The sequence below is a fragment of the Balaenoptera ricei genome, chromosome 5 (genome assembly GCF_028023285.1).
Source record: "Balaenoptera ricei isolate mBalRic1 chromosome 5, mBalRic1.hap2, whole genome shotgun sequence".
Taxonomy (NCBI): Eukaryota; Metazoa; Chordata; class Mammalia; order Artiodactyla; family Balaenopteridae; genus Balaenoptera; species Balaenoptera ricei.
Genome location: NC_082643.1, coordinates 640,753 through 656,477, shown reverse-complemented (window position 1 = coordinate 656,477; position 15,725 = coordinate 640,753).

Below are 15,725 nucleotides of genomic sequence, written 5' to 3'. Positions count from 1 at the left end.
ATCTTAGCTCCCCAACCAGGGATCGAACCCACACCCCCTGCATTGGAAGGCGAAGTCTTAACCACTGGACCACCAGGGAAGTCCCAGCACAACCTTATTATAAATAACCAGACTATTGGATTGTTGCCAAAGAATTCGATTTTCAACTCTTTTCTAAAAAATTAACATTAGATAGAATTGATACTGTTCTTTCTCTTTATATATGCCCAACATTTTCTGAAGGAGAAATTCAAAAACACATAATTCACTGATGTCATGGAAAGAATTGAAAAGTTATTTACAAATTACCTCAAAAACTGCCAGGAGGAAGTTTATTCTCCTTTTGAATGAACAAGTAATTCACTTTCTACAGAAACGGGTGGGAAAAAAAAAAAAAAGGAACTGGTGGGAACATATAGTGGCACTCCTGCTTTGGAAAGCAAGGTGAGATCTTGCAAAGCTGAAAATGCACCTGGCCAGCAATTCCACTCGTAGGGACATCGAGAAACCCTGGCGGGTGTGAGCTGGGAGACACATGCAAGAACGTTCAAAACAGCATTGTTCATAACAGCCCCAAACTGGAAGCAACTTGACTATCTATCAACAAGGGACTAGAGATATCATTATCATTATCATTATTATTACTATTAGTACTAATATTATTCTTATATCATTGGATCAGCAAAAGTTAATCTTAATGACTAAGCAAGTTGCAGAGGACTACATTTGGTATAATACCACTTATATAAATTCTCCATATATCCAGAACTTAAAAATATATTGCTTAGAGATACATATATGTAGTAAAAAAATAACCAAAATCAGAGTCATAAACAAAACAATTCACAGTAGCAGTTACCCTTGTAACAGAGGAAGAGGGCTGTGATTGTGGAGGGGCACAGGGTCACTTCAGAGGCATCAGACCTGTCTCATTTGTTCAGCTGATGGCGGGTCCAGGGGCGTTTGTTTTATCATTCATGATGTATTATGTAAAATATAAAACAGGTTGTTAATTTATCTCCAGTAATCCTAAGAATATTATTTCAAAATGTGCATCAACAGATGAATGGATAAAGAAGATGTGGCACATGTATACCATGGAATATTACTCAGCCATAAAAAGGAACAAAATTGAGTTATTCATAATGAGGTGGATGGACCTAGAGCCTGTCATACAGAGTGAAGTAAGTCAGAAAGAGAAAAACAAATACCGTATGCTAACACATATATATGGAATCTAAAAAAATGGTACTGATGAACCTAGTGGCAGGACAGGAATAAAGACGCAGATGTAGAGAAGAGACTTGAAGACACGGAGGTGAAGGGGAAGCTGGGACGAAGTGAGAGAGTGGCAAGGACATATATACACTACCAAGCGTAAAATAGATAGCTAGTGGGAAGCAGCCGCATAGCACAGGGAGATCAGCTCGGTGTTTTGTGACCACCTAGAGGGGTGGGATAGGGAGGGTGGGAGGGAGACGCAAGAGGGAGAGGATATGGGGATATATGTATACGTATAGCTGATTCACTTCGTTGTACAGCAGAAACTAACACAACATTGTAAAGCAATTGTACTCTAATAAAGATATATTTTTAAAAAGTACCATACGTCTTTATTTTTCTTCTTGGCAACGTATTTGGAGAAGATAAATACCTGGTCGAGGTACAGCGTTAAATGAGAGGGCTTTCTATCTCCAGAGCTCCCTGTATTCCACAATGCACAGTCCTCTGAATTTCTCATATCAGGAAACCTCTGAAATTAGAATGCAAGCGGAGAGGTTAATATTGGGGATTTTCTATATTAAGAAAACTGAGAAATGGAAAACCATTTTATGGGGCACTTTACAACTAAAATGGGGCTCAAGCATCATCTGGTCAATGACAACCCAAGAGAGACCGTACGTCTTTCCTGAGGACCACAGCCAAGGATGCACCGTCTCTAGTGGCACGAAGTCAACTAAAAGCAAAATAGCTGAGACTCTTGAATACACAAAAACAGACTCAATGTCTTTTAATCATATTGTCTTCATTTTTTTTTTTTTTCTGTTTCATAGTTTTGTCTGCTTGAATGGGGGTGGGATCTGAAAAATATGAGTGTTGAACAATTCTTTTCTTCAGGTATTTCTATAACAAAGTAAAATTTACAGATTAACCCGATCACACTAACAGGCCTTAAATATCCTGTTTATCCTAGGTTTTGAGACAATGGGTCTTTCATAATTTTCTAGAGGTATGTGGAAATCGTCAAGAGTGATGCCGGACTGTTAAGGAGGAATGTTTTTTCTTAGACAGATAAGGATCAAGTTCATATTTGTGGTGCCAGAAATAAGATGAAATTTCACTTCAGAGCCTGAGCTATGTTGATCTACCTATTCTCATTACATAGAGCCGTTCACAGATGTCAGGGCCCGCACGCTGACCTGCGACAATCACTTTCCTGCCGGCTTAAAAATGCGATGGTTCCTCAGCCGTGCTCAAGGACAAGCAACAGTTCCTCGGGCGACCTGGCCACACGAACAACAGCACCAATGTACCTGCTGGCACAGGCTGTATATTTTTCATTGGAAGTAAGGCAATTATAAGGCTTCTCTTATAAAGTCAGTAAATGGTATTTGACCTAAGGTGAAAACCCTATATTTAATTGGAGTCTGGAAACTCTTCATTTTTTTTCCCTTTGCCCTTCTTATATTTATTTTTTCAGAGAGTTCATGGCAAAACTGTTGTATTCCAAGCAACGAAAACACACTTTTCCATTGCCTTCCTTCTTTTCTTGCTATTCACTTTGGTAATAATTATTCCAACTTTTGAAAAGTACCATGTTTGGTCCTTGGCCAACGCTGACATTTACTTGGGGAAATAAAATTGTTCAGCATATGCCTCCACTTTAATGTTCATTTTGTTAAAACTTTTGCCATGAAGACAATTTTCCTAAGACAAGCCTTCATACCAACATCATTGAGATCATGTACATTAATTTCTCCAAATTCAAAAGGAGAAACTGGACTTTCAGATAAAGGCTTTCATAGTTAAGTCAGTATTCTGTCTGTGTAATAAGATAGAAGTTCTTGGGTTGCATGCCATTCAGCAATCTTGCTAAACAGATCTGAAACCTGAAGCCCAGGGCAGGTATGAACTTCGGCAAGACTTTGGCAAAGAGAGACCACACCTGTTCCAGCTTCTAGTAAAATAAATCATGGCTGTAGAAAGACCTGACCATTTGCAGAAGAGAACACCCTTCAGGGCATTTTCTGTTATTCAAACTGAAAATCATAACACCAGCTCCCCTCTGCATTTCTTCTCTCCTATACAAGTAGTTTTTTGTTGTTATGAAAGCTGCTCCTTAAATATGACACATAATGATGATAGCAATCCCCCATTTCTTATTGTCTTAGCAGTGTCAACTAAAATCCTTTAAAATATTCAAAGTGCTTAGATGTTCTGAGACCAAATGTCTTATAAATGTAAAGTACTATATTGTCATTTGGGGTCCAGACTTCACCAATTTAAGTCTGCCACTCAACTTTTCAGTGTTTAAGGTGACAAACTGGAGAATGCAACAACAGAATGAGAAATAGACATATATTTTTATTTTAGGAATGCCACTTATTGTATTTGATAGTGATCTCCAGTGGGGTTATTATGGCTTGTTTTCCCCATCTCTTTATGAGAGATGGTGATAGAGGCCAGAAATAATTCATGAACCATAGAACAGTTAATTTCCCTCAAACCCTTTTTAGGCTAAAACATTAAACAGGATCATTCTCAAAATAAACCACATTTTCCCATTCCAAGGAGCAATTTCATTAAAAAAAAAAAAAGACCTAATCGTTAGCACAAACCAATCTATCACAGTAACCATTCAGGAGCTATGCCTCAAACACGTCAAAGTTAATAAAGGCATATTATAAAATGACATTGTAAAAAAAAAATTGCCCGGCTCTTTCATTATATTCATGACAGAGCATTTACATGATTGCTGTACGAGTCACTCTCTTTAACATTTCTGCTACTGTAGCTGGTACATTAAAAAATCTATATAAATGTAATTCTACTACATCACATACCTAGGTCCTAAATCACACAAAAATGAATGTCAGATGCTAACACGATTAATATGAAAAACCTAGAAAGTAAATATAGTATGTTTAATTAAAGACAAAAAAGTCATTTGTACCACAGACAGTGATTAATAGGTGTAAGTGAAAGAGAATCTATGAACAAGGCAAACTAATATTTTGAAAGTCTCCTCATCACATTTTTTGCTTGTACCCTTTTCTACCCCTCATTCTATTGCACAGCCTGTCCTATTGCACTAAATAGGAAGCTTAATGTTCAACATATTCTAGGTATTTTTGTATTTGCTATAGTTCATTACTTCTTAGGTCTTAATAATTGCAGTAAACCAGTATAAACTTTACCCCAAAGATGAAAAGCGTTCTAGTTGAGTTATTTAAGCATTGTGGCTGATTTTGAAACAGAAATTTCTTTAGATTCATTGCCTAAGAGAATGTCCTTGCCCTCTTGATGTCGCCTTATAATGCTTACTTCAAGTGCTCAGTCACGGGACCTTTACTGTTAGTATAAATTCTCTTCCTTTAAAACAAGTCGGCTCATCTCCAAATCTGCAGCTCTTTGTAGAGCACATTTGAAAGGTTACGTGAAAGTCAGAATGTCAATATATTCATTGGCAAAGTGACAATAACCCATTACAATTTCTGCAGCACTTTCATTTTCTATAAGGAATTTAGTGTGATTTCGTTTGTCTGTCTTTTTAGTTTGTTTTATAAGAGTCATTCAAAGAAAAAAATTTACACAGAATTACAAATTCTCAAAGCTTCCTAAGAACATTGGATCTTTGTATATTTTCTACCCGTCATAAATAAAATTACTGCCTTCCTCTTAGGAGTTACTGTACTGAGTAACCCAGATTATTGGCCCCATTTAAACCCCAGGCACTTCTGTTATACTTCTTGGTAACCTAAGTTTTTAGGGAGATGATTGAAGACATATGAATCTGCTTTTGCCTGTATTTACCTAAAAGGTACTCTAAACTCTCTTTTTTTTAAAAAGAATTAAATAAACAAGCATTATGATGGCAGTGGTGGGCAGTGAGAAAGAGAGTCCTGGCCCCTGACCTCAGTTTATACTGACTATCAGGGAAAATAAAGAATTTAATTAGTAATTTGCAGTAAGATGCAATTGTTTTAATAGTGAAAGTGCCGAGTACTTTAGCATGACATACGAAGTTCCAAATGTGTGGAAAGGTCTAGTAAAGGAATGACTTTTTTTAGGTATAATCTGAAGAAAGACTGTTGAGTGGAAGGTAGCCAGGCAAAGAGGGGAAGGAGGAAGGAAAAGAGAGTTATGGACGCAGAGAAGACAGACCAGAGAGAGCCCGGCAAGTCTCTGCGTGCCTGGAGAGTAACCCAAGAAGTGAGAAGCTTCAGTGGAAGGCGTTGTAAACAGAGTACAGGTAGCAGGAAGCCACGGGGTAAAGGTGAAGTGATCTATAGATCTAGAGCTATACATCTCGGGTCACTCTTGCTGCTGCAGAGACCAAACAGTTGAATGACCAAACATTTGGTTCATTCACCCTTGTCAGGATGAGATTTTGAGTACCTACCTTCAATTCATTTCAATATACTTAGTTTTTTTGTAAATTAGATAGCTGTACTTGACTGGCCAATATCTCAAGATCCAGTGTGCATTTAGGCGAAAAGTTCATTACTAATAACTAACAGATAGGGACTTCCCTGCCGGCCCAGTGGTTCAGACGCCGTGATTCCACTGCAGGGGGCGCGGGTTTGATCCCTGGTTGGGGAACTAAGATCACGCATGCTGTGTGGCCAAAAAAAGAAAAAAAAAAAGAGTAATAACAATAGAATGAATACCAGTGTATCCACCGCCAGCTTAAGAAACAAAGGCTAACTTAAGAAAAAGTAATAACTAACAGATAATTTCAAATTCTCTCTGATTTCCTGTCAAATTTGATTAGATTGCATTGTTGTGATGTGATAATGCAGGTAAGAAAAAGCTAAATTTAGAACTTTATGCTCTGATATTTTCTTCTTCTGAGTAGATGATCAAAATGCACATTTTTCAAAGCTCTGTGCCTAATCCAACAGTATCAGAGTTCCCAGAAGTGATGTAAACGCAGATTTCTGTATCCTACTTTAGTTTTATTGATACAGAAACTTTTAGGATATTGGACAAGAAGCTGAATTTTAAACAAATGTCCCAGGTGAGCCTGATGCTTTCAGTTTGGAAGTCATTGATCTACACAGAACTTGGCATTAAACTTCCGCTGCAGAGCCAGTGTGGACCCGCAGAGACTTGGAAGGCTGCCGATCTATGATGTGCCTTCCGGGACAGGAGTTGCTCTGTCAAGTTCTCAACTCGTTGTTTTGCCTGAGGCTTCTCTTGTTCCCAACTCCTTCTACCTCGAACTCTAGAGAACCTGGGGTTTGTCTTCTTTAGTCTTTCAATAGCCAACTAACTTTCAAAAAGGGCAATTCTTAGGATTTAGCTATTATTACTAATACTTTGATGATACATGTCATTGCGAAGAATTTTGCATGAAGCATGAGTCCTTTACTAACCACCCCTAGACGTGTCATCAGTGAAAATGAAATACCAACAGGACCGTTTCACAGAGCATGTCTGGTGCAGCTGCAACTCTGACAATTGCAATGAAAAACTGTGAATATCCACATATATTTATATTTACATACATTTTCTCCTTGATAAAGGAGATTTCATTTTTGTCTATCCTTCTTTGGTTTGAGGCTGCTAAATTACTCCAGTGATAAAATAGGCACTTTTTTGTTGTTTCTTCTTTGTTTTTATTTTATTTATTTATTTATTTTTAATTTAACTATAGTTGATTTACAATATTGTGTTGGTCTCAGGTATACAGTTGCAGATTCTTTTCCATTATAGGTTATTATAAGGTATTGAATATAGTTCCCGGTGTAGATCCTTATTGTTTATATTTTATATATACTAGCGTGTATCTGTTAATCCCATACTCCTAGTTTATCCCATCCCCCTTTACATCTTTTGGTAGTCATAAGTTTGTTTTCTATTTCTGTGTGTATACTTCTGTTTTGTAAATAAGTTCATTTGTATCATTCTTTTAGATTCTACATATAAGTGATATCATACAATATTTGTCTTTCTCTGACTTACTTCACTTAGTATGATAATCTCTAGGTCCATCCATGTTGCTGCAAATGGCATTATTTCATTGCTTTCACATTTGAAAATACAATAAAATTAAAGTAAACTTTAACTTTCCCTGGACATTTGGACTTTACAGAGACTAACTTAAGTAATAAATTCATCTGCACTCTCATGTGTTACTTACTTCATATTTAGAGAGTTTAAGACAGTAAACCCTGTGCAAAATGGAAGGATTTCTGAAGGAGGTGAGAAGAGCTTAGTCGTATTTGAAAGTGTCGAGTGCAGCTCCACTTCACTTAATTTCCTTTGTAGAACAGTTTGAATTGTTTTGGAATTAATCATGAACTATTTAGTTGCAAATGCTCAAAACACAAGCCCACTGGAGTCCTTTGAAAATTCAGGTCTAAATCTCCAAAGCCTTTACCTCAATTTTGCCCAGAGAATAATATCTGAAAACATGAATACCGTTTTCTCAGGCTGGCCTCTCGACCCATTCTTGATAGGATTAAGGGGGTCGCAGTCAAAGCAGGGATTTCAGAGTAACTGCCGCCTGGGTTTGACCCTCTCAGTAGCACTTACTGCCTGTGAAACTTGGTCCAAGTTGACGCATTTCGTTCTCTGGGCCTCATGGTGGCAACTTGTCAGGTGGCTGCTGTGATGACCATATTCTAGTTGTACTTTCCGTAGGATCAGCGTCACCTGGTCACCTCAGCACCAGCATCGGCAGATCTAAATGGTCCAGGGAGGAGGAAGGGGTGGCGGGGAGGGGTGCCCTCTCCCAGAAGGCTCCCTGCAGAAGGAGCCCTGGGTCGTGGGCAGAGCCAGCCCGGGCAGCGCTAGAGGCAGACAAGGCGTGCTATCTGTCCTGAGGGCGGAGGGAAGGAGAGACAGGGAGAAGGGAGCATGTGGGGCGTGCACACGACATCCGTGAGTCACTGTAGGGTTTCACTTTTTTTTTGTTATTGGAGGAATAGCGTTGATTTACAATGTTGTGTTAGTTTCTGCTGTACAACAAAGTCAATCAGTTACACATATACGTATATCCTCTCTTTTTCACATTCCATTCCCATATAGCTCATTACAGAGTATTGAGTGGAGTTCCCTGTGCTCTACAGCAGGTCCTTATTAGTTCTCTATTTTATATATAGCAGTGTGTATATGTCCTCCCCTCCTCCCCCCCCCCCCCCCCGACCCAGGTAACCATAAGTTTGTTTTCTACATCTGTGACTCTACTTCTATTTTGTAGGGGTTTTTGAGGCAAGATTTCAGGTTGAGCCATCAGTCAAATTCTGGCACCAAATGGTTTAATACGGGATGTCTTATTCCGGAGACTCTAGGGTCTGAGCTGTTTCTACAGAATGTTAGTGTAGCCTTTTCTGCTGTGGGCTCGTGACAGTCCTCAGCCAAGTTCACTTGTGAGATCAGTCCCTCTGCTTCCCCGTGTACCCACGCCTGTGCTCATTCTTCCTTCCGTGCATCCGAGTTCAAAGGAAAGAAAAAATATTTCTTTCCAGTAGTCCTCTTACCTCCTTTCTGAAATCTTCAATTAGTCCTTCTCTATAGGCTTATTCCACTCAGCTTATTCTTACTCAGCTGTGCTTGTGCCTTTCCAGTTTTTAAAAACAAAAAGTTCCCTTCTCTCTGTCTTTGCGGACAGTGCCCCCTCTGTTTCTTCCCTTTCTCAAATGTGCAGCAACAAGAGTTCTAGAACCGACAGGCAGGCGTCTGGCCACCCCCGCTTGGCCTCCTGGGTCGCCTGCATCCTGGCTCCCCCGCCCCACCTGTGAGCACCACTTCCTACCTGTGGAGCCGAGGTTTCCTCCTCAGTGCTCATCCTGCCCGACTTCTGCACAACTTCTCACCCCGCTGGCTGTCTTTTGTTGAAGTCTCCTCTTCCCTGGATTTTGGGGTTAACACACTGGTGAATCCCTTCCATTTCTCTGTCTGTTTTTCTCTCCTTGTCTCTCCCTCTTTTTTTTTTTTTTTTTAATAAATTTATTTGTTTATTTTTGGCTACATTGAGTCTTTGTTGCTGTGCGTAGGCTTTCTCTAGTTGCAGCGAGCGGGGGCTACTCTTTGTTGCGGTGCGCGGGCTTCTCATTGCAGTGGCTTCTCTTGTTGTGGAGCACGGGCTCTAGGTGCACGGGCTTCAGTAGTTGTGGCACACGGGCTCAGTAGTTGTGGCACGTGGGCTTCAGTAGTTGTGGCACATGGGCTTCAGTAGTTGTGGCGCACGGGCTCAGTAGTTGTGGTGCACGGGCTTAGTTGCTCCACGGCACGTGGGATCTTCCCAGACCAGGGCTCAAACCCGTGTCCCCTGCATTGGCAGGCGGATTCTTAACCACTGCATCACCAGGGAAGTCCCATCTCTCTCGTTTTTTAAATTGAAGTATAATTGGTTTACAATGTTTCAAGTGTACAGCAAAGTGATTCAAAAATGTATACATATATATATTCTTTTTCAGATTCTCTTCCGTTATAGGTTATTCGAAGATATTGAGTAGAGTTCCTTGTGCTATACAGTAGGTCCTTGTTGGTTCTCTATTTTATATATAGTAGTGTGTATATGTTAATCCCAATCTCCCAATTTATCCCTCCCCCCTTTCCCCTTTGGTAACTGTAAGTTTGTTTTCTATGTCTGTGAGTCTGCTTCTGTTTTGTAAATAAGTTCATGTGTATCATTTAATAGATCCCACATACAAGTGCTATCATGTGGCATTTGTCTTTCTCTGTCTGACTTTCTTCACTGAGTATGATCATCTCTAGGTCCATCCATGTTGCTGCAAATGGCATTACTTCATCCTTTTCTATGCCTGAGTAATAGTCTCTCTGTCTCTTGCTCTGACTTCTCTGCCTTGCTAGGCTTCCCTTTTCTGGTGCCCCATCTTCTGTCCTCAAAGCCTGCTTTTCTATTACTGTCCTGGGTCCCTCCCTCCACCCCGAAGCCCCTTGTCCATTCCCCAACTACACCCCCCAGCTTTTGTCCCCCAGTCTGCTTTGCCTTTCCTCCTCCACCTCCTGGGCCAACTTACGCCCCTTTATAGCCTCCAACAATCCCGAGAGCAGCGCAAGAGTTCACCTTTCACCCTCTGCCTTGAATCATGTTTTCCCCCTGCCTGAAATGTCCATCCTTTGCCTATTCGCTGGGCGAACTCTTATTTACACTTTACAGGAAACTTCTTGGTTTTTTTAGTAGCAGGGACTTTTCCCTGATATTAAAGAAAGAAACGCAGTACCTCGGTTCCCTGTGCTTCCACATCTTCTTTCTTTCACAGCTAGTGTAGCCCTCATTATATTGTAGTTTGCTTGATTATACGAGTGCATTTTCTTAGGCTGCTGTTTTATTTCCTTATGATAAGGGCTGTGTTGTATTTATCTTTTATCCCTTGGAACTGGAATAGTGCCTCACATATGGTGACTTTATCAATGCCTCTCTATTGTATGTGTGCTGAAAAAAGGACAAGCATGAGGTTTTACATATTATGACTCCCAGTGACAGGAGAAATAATACAAATGAAATTTGTGTTAGTAATCATAATACAAATGAAATTTGTGTTAGCCTACTTTTGATGGATTTAATTCAACAAATATTTACTATGCATTAACATTTAATTAATAACTTGTCACTTATATTAACTTTAAAAGTAGAAATTTGAAGAAGAAAAATGAGATTTGCTTCAGGAGAGATGAATACATTGCAAGAATTTAGATAAGATTTATAGGCTATTTTTATATTTCAAAGTCCATTAATTTACACATTTTATTAGATTTTAGATTAAACTTAGCTCATTTGACTTCTAATATGACACTTCAATAATAAGTATCTTGATATCATAATCACTTATACTTTCATAAGTCTCTTGTCTTTCAACACAGGACAACAAAAGCTGTTTTCTGTATGTTTGTTTTTTATATATATGTGTGTGGGTGTGTATATTGTAAATTTTTCCACCATTCACTCATTCCCCCAAATGTCATCTGGTGTACATTCTCATTCCTGAAATTACTGAAATTGCTTTTCTTTGAATTAAATAAAATATATACAAACAGTCTACACATCATAAGAGTATAGCCTGATGACAAGTGATGAAATAAATGTACCTATGTAACCTGCACTTAGGTTAGGAAACAGGACATTGCCAGCCCCATATAACCTCTCTTAACCCTTCTTAACTGCTAGCTAATGTCTTTCTGTTCCCTAAAGGCAACCACCATCATCACACCTGGTACCACAGGTTAGTTTGGAAATGTACATAATTCAAGCCTCACAGAGTGGAAGCATAGAGGTGCCCTGTGTAAATGCCCCTCCAGAAAGGACCCCTTGTTGGGTGCCAGCAGTGTGGTTACTGAGAGCCTCTTGCTGCAAACTTCTGCAGGGTCTGCCTCAATTTTTGAGCCAAGGTCACACTATTTTTGGCAATACCCAGCCAATAACGAAGTCATGTGGTAGGAGCTTCAGGACAAGCTCGTTTCCTCTCCCCTGTGTTACCCCCAGTAAAACTTCTGCTTTAACACAGAATCTATCTTTTGCCTTTCTTATTTTGTTCAATATCATATTACTCTCCCGATAGTGAACATTTGGGTTATTTTTTCCTTTGGACTATTATGAATAGAGATGTTATGAACATATGTGCAAGGTTTTGAGGACCTAAGTTTTCAGTTCTTCAGGCAAGTTTACATTTGTGAATGGAATTGTCAGGTTTTACAGATCTCCAACCAGCAATGTATGAGGGTTACAGTTGCTTCTTATTCTTACCAATATTGTGTCAGTCTTTTAAATTTTATTTCTAGATGGTATGAAGGAATGTCTTATTTTCCTACAGACCAGAAATGTTAACCTTTTGTTAATCTTTGTCAAATATATGTTTTTGTTAATATTTCACCAGACTATCTTGCCTATTAATTTTCTAATGATATTTTTAATGTGCAGAAGTTTAAACTTCGATGAGGTCCAATTTATTGAATTTTTCTTTTATTGTTAACTTTTTTGTGTGTTCTGTCTAAGAAATCTGTGTCAAGCCAAGGTAATGAAGATATCCTCCTAGGTTTTATTCTAGAAGCTTTATAGCTTTAGCTATTAGGTTGAGGCATAGTATTTATCTCAAATTAATATTGTGTGTATGGAATAAGGTAGGAATCAAATATCTTTTGATAAAAGTATTTTTTGTGGTTTGCTGAGCTTCACCTTGAAGTATAGAGTAAAAGTCATCCCTAATTTTATGTAGGGGTAAAATTGAGTTGAGAGGAGGAGAAAGCATTAAACAGATTAATTCTCGTTAATATTCATGTGTCTCCAAAGAGGGAGAAACACACAGATGTCCTGTCATACTTGCATATATACACACATATTGAAAAAGGGAAAATAAGATAATCGGTACCAGACCTCCAGTGAGCCGACCGGAGAACTGAGTGTGAGGCTTAGAACTGAAGGGGACTCGGGAAGGACAAGGAGAAGAGATACAGATGACGCTGGTTCAGTCAGGGGTAAAACACACCATGAGAAAAGGCAGGGAGAAAGGACTTGACAATATATATAACTCTTTAAGATACAGGATTGCGTTTCAGCATCTTCTTTATCTTCAAGCTAAAAGTATAGTATCAGGCTTCCAAGTGAGTCAGGTATCCCCAGTTTGGGACTCAGAGATACAGAGCTATTTAAAAGAGGAGGGGTCATTTTGATTCAAAGATTAATATAAAATCAGGGCCTCCATCTTGGAGCTCTGCTTTTAGGAATTTCTACCTTTTCACATAAGTGTAGTTAATTTATTTTCAGATTAGCGCAGTTAAAAAGACTTAAGGGCTATCCTCTCACCTTTCTACTCAAGAATTCCCCTTTAGAGATCAAAGAAAGAATAATGCATTTCCTGTCTTTGATGAAGTACATGCTGTTGCTTGGTCATCACAGAGACAATGAACATTAGATCAAAATAATTGGGAGCAAATCCCTCTGGACGACCGCCATGTCCAACCTGATGTGCCCTGGCATTGATGAGAGAGAGAAAAAGAGAGAGAGAGACAGACAGAGGGAGAAATTGAGTCAATACTTGTGTGAACTCTTGCCCTGATAAATCATGGTCCCTAAAATTTCTATATATTTAGATCTATCTTTTAAATAAACAATGAATGAGGATTTTGAAGCAAAAATTTGCAAAATTAGTTTTCATATTTTGCAGGTATAGAATGAAAATATTTCAAATCTTGAAAAGAAATCATACATACAATTTTTTCCCCGAATGGAAAAGGATATTATATGATCATGCTATAGGAATTTCTAAGGTGCATTATCTTTATGCACCTTAGAAATTAAATCAATAACTCAGTTCTTTTTGATAGCATATTTTCCAACAGTGCAAAGTAAAAGTATGATGTAATGGTAAAGTTGTAATACAGCAGTGAAGTATGTGAATTCTGGGCTTCAAACACTTTTTTTTAGCTTCTGTAACAAAGCTGGAAAAAAAATAAGTTAAAAAAATAAAACCTGCTGAGGTGATTGGACTAGTTTGTTAGGAACCTTTCTTATTGAATTTAATTTTCTTCAAAGTCAATTTTTTTTTTGGAGCTCTGGGCTTCAGAGACCAGAAAGAAAGAGCTAGAACATAGTACTGGAGGCAAAACAATGATGTTTATCTATTAAAGCAAGTTTTTTGTTTTTTTTTTAATTTGAAGGAAACACACTTTATAGTTTTCTACATACAGGAAACTCATTTTGTAGTTTGCTATTTTTTTCATCTTTTTTGTGCAAGGAAATCAAAATTTTAAAAACCCACTAATTCTCTACTTTAAATACGTAAAATCATAAACTGAGAAGAAAAAGCCATTAGTGCAAATAAGGTGTACAGATGTAGGCGCAAGGAATTAGCAGGATGAGCATGATGAAGTGGGGTAACGAGAAAGCTGGAATCACAGGCTGCTGAGGGGAACGGAAGGGAAGGGCGGGTGGGCGTTGGCCCTGACCTCTTCAGACAGTCCCTGCCGCCGGGAAAAGGAGGGTTTACATCAGAGCTGAGAGTCAGGGTCAGTGGTCCTAAGAGAGTGTTCATGTAAAGAGTGTTCTGTAAATTGCAGATGCGAAAGTAAAATACTTTGTTAAAATCCAACTTCAGCTTAATATTGTGTAAAAGCTTCTGGCATCAATCACAAAGTTCTGGAGGCGAGATACATTCCTTAAGGTTTATTTTCTAGTTTATATCTTTACTCATATTTAAATGCAAGTATCACTGATATTTACCCCACCACTTTAGAGAATATGAAGCATGAACAAAGCACTACTCTTGCAACTATTCACGCTTGTGAAGCCTAGCGGGTCAGCAGGGAGCGTTGACACACAGAATTCCGTTCATCTGGAATTAGTTGCTCAAGTGACACGATCAGAGCTCGGAGGAAAAAGGGCCAGGCGTGCAGATCCAAACTTAAGTGTTGGCATGTCTGAAGAGGAATTTGTGATATATTTGGAGAAGTTAACAAAAGAGGCTTGAAATTCTTTGGATATAAGCAAGATAATTTATTGTCAATTCCATTTATTTGTTCAAATGTTTACTGAGTGTTCCGAAACGCTGGGGGTACAGCAGGGACAGCAGGGACAAACCCCTCTGCCCTCAGGAAGCCCCCTTCCACACCATAAATGGTGGGTTTAAACTGAATTCCAAACGCTAGAGAAGAGGGAGGTCGGGCAGAACTAGAGGAGCCAGGTAAGTTTTGGGGAGAGAAAAAATAAAAGGAGTCCAGTCCTTAAGAAGCTGAAAGAAAGTATTCTTTCTGAGGAATCTGGGATGCAGATCTTCAGTATCAAGCCTTTGCTATTATAAAACTGGTACAGGACTCCCCTGGTGGTGCAGTGGTTAAGAATCCGCCTGCCAATGCAGGGGACACGGGTTCAAGCCCTTGTCCGGGAAGATCCCACATGCCGCGGAGCAACTAAGCCCGTGCGCCACAACTACTGAGCCTGCGCTCTAGAGCCCGTGAGCCACAACTACTGATCCTGCGTGCCACAACTACTGAAGCCTGCGCGCCTAGAGCCCGTGCTCCGCAACGAGAGAAGCCAGCGCAATGAGAAGCCCGCGCACCGCAACTAGAGAAAGCCCATGTACAGCAACGAAGACCCAACACAGCCAAAAATAAATAAATGAAAATAAATAAATTTATTAAAAAAAAGTGGAATTTTGTATCAATTTCATATGATTAAAAAATACTAGAATTAATATCACTTTTAAAAACTTAGAATTAAAAGCATCAAATGTGACAGGGATACTAAATATTAATTTTTTTAATATAAAGAAACATTCCAAACATTAAGTCAAAAGATACATTTATAAGAAATTTAACGTTAAGTGTATATTATCAGTTAAATACAAATTAGCAAATGATATTAATTTGTCTCACTCGAAAATTAAAGGTTAACATTATAAAAACTGTAGATAATTTGTTGTTTTATTGAAATGTATCTTTAAAAGGCAGAGTATATCAGCAGTGTCATGGTTGAGTTTTTTGGTAAATTTCTCTAGCTTAGAAAAGTACTTAAAAATAGTGCTTTTTGACTTTATGGTGGTCAGAGGAATAAAGAGAAT